The 1,943-nt window shown below is 54.7% G+C and overlaps 1 long non-coding RNA gene across 1 annotated transcript in view; it reads left to right on the top strand.

Annotated features, from left to right (window-relative positions):
- Window positions 1–1,671, top strand: part of LOC108449115 — a 15,631-nt gene extending 13,960 nt beyond the window's left edge. The window contains exon 3 of the long non-coding RNA XR_001865234.1: window positions 1,506–1,671. This is a non-coding gene — a long non-coding RNA (uncharacterized LOC108449115). The remainder of the gene's footprint in view (window positions 1–1,505) is intronic.
- Window positions 1,672–1,943: the final 272 nt, after the last annotated feature.

Here is a 1,943-nt window from a genome sequence, read left to right as displayed (position 1 = left end):
CCGCTGCAGCCCCGCTCCCCAGTCTCTCAAAGCCCCTTTCAGCCGCTCTGCGGGCTCCTCACCGGAGGAGGCTGAAGCTACATAAAAGCGCATTATGAAAATTATAATATCGGGCCCAGAGCATGTCCGCGGAGGCAGCTCGGCAGCTTTCAGGCATTGAGCTCCTGTTCAGCTGGACTGAGCTGTAAAATATCCATTTGAATTCGGTGCCTGAATGGAGCAGCAGCAAGAACAACAAGGACCGGGGCAACAGAGCTCCCTTTATCCCCCCCGTGACTTCCCCCTTCTTGGCCATTCCTTTCCTGTTGCACCTTTCTTGCTTATGGGCAAATTCAACGCCTTTTTTTCTCTTTTCTTCTTTCTTTTCCCTGAGCGGGAAGGGGGGAAGGACTGGTGGGGGGATGTGTGCGGGAAAGGCCCCGTGCCCTTCCCTGCCTCCCTCCCCGCAGTATGCTCCCCGGAGCCGGTGGCTCGTCTGGTTGCAGTGCCGGAGGGGGAAGAGGGGGGAGAAGTACCAGGCACGCCCTGCCAGGCAGAGCCGAGCTCGCCCCGGCACTCAGCTTCACACGGTGTAAAGAAGCTTCTTTCTCCATCCCGGAGAGCGGCCCACTCTGTCTGCCCTAGCTAAACACGACCCCACACCCTGCGACGGTGCCACTGTTGAGACTGATGCGAAAGAGTCTTTGGCTCCATAAACCCCAAGGAGCCCGGGATGAGAAGCCACGGGGGGAGAGGGGGACGGTTTTGGCAGTTATGATCTATGGAGGCAGATGAGCCGACCTGCTATTCAAAATACTGCCCATTGTGTTGGTAATGGTCCGTTTATGACTGGAATAACCCCTTTAATATTAATAGAGCCTTCTAAGGCGGCGGTTTCCTGGGTGCTGGGCAGGCGGGCGAGCAGCGCAGGTGTTGGGGCAACCTGTGCAGGCGGTGGCCCGCCCGCGGCTCCCGGCGCAGGCAGCGAGCAGGTGCTGGCGGGACGCGCACCCTCTGCACCCGGGCGAACAAAGGCTCGGCTCGCCCGGGGTCTGCGAGCATGAAGAATTGTTTAATTTCAGGGGAAAGTGAAAGGCTCTGCTTCTGCCGGGACGTGACATTTCCTGTGGTGAAGCCTGCATTGGCTGCTAATAGAGATCTAATTGATGGGTGAAGTCCCATTTCCGCGCTTTCTCCTTTATTGCTCCATCCAGTCTGTTGCAAAATATAACCTTAATCTGATTTAGCAATTCCTCCAGGATTCGGTGCAAGCTTACAGCACAGGAAAAATCGTTATTAAAAAAGTTAAAATACAGACTTGGATTCACTGCGTTGCCTTTTTTTATATATATTATTATTATTTTGTTTGGTTAGTTCTTTCTCTTTTTTTTCCTTTTTTTTTTAGACCCAACCCCACCCAGACTCCTGGCAATTTGACACGTTCCTTTTCGGTAATCACTCCGGGTTTTATGACTATTAATATTAGAAGGGATCGGCGATAATGCAGATGTCCCTCTTTGTTTTAGATGCAGATGTCAGCATTTTGCAGCCCGGTTCCCGAGCGCGTCTCCGGGCGCGGACTGAAGCGCAGCCCCGACGGAGCGGCGCATCCCGGCTGGCAGCGTACCACAGCCCGGGGAGCGGGAACAAGAGGGGCAAGGCACCGGCAAGTTTGGCGATTGACGTCGCCAGAATAAAAATATAAGGATAAATAACAATCAGTACCGTTTTGCTGGAGCTCATTTCTCTTTCTCTCCCAGGGGATAAAATAATACGTTTATTTTAAAAAGGCTGGCACGGGCCCCAGTGGCAGCCGGCCCATTCTCTCCCTGACTGCAGGGATGCGCACGGGGCTGTTCTCCTCCCGTGACTGCAGGCGAGCAGAGGGGCCAGGACAGACCGCATCGCCCCGGCCTTTACACCTGCGGGCAGTTTAATGCCCCCCCGGGGCCGACAACCCAGGC

The sequence above is a fragment of the Corvus brachyrhynchos genome, unplaced genomic scaffold, assembly GCF_000691975.1.
Source record: "Corvus brachyrhynchos isolate BGI_N302 unplaced genomic scaffold, ASM69197v1 scaffold17, whole genome shotgun sequence".
NCBI lineage: Eukaryota > Metazoa > Chordata > Aves > Passeriformes > Corvidae > Corvus > Corvus brachyrhynchos.
The sequence above is the reverse complement of the archived record's forward strand: the minus strand, read 5'-3'. Positions and strand labels throughout refer to the sequence as shown.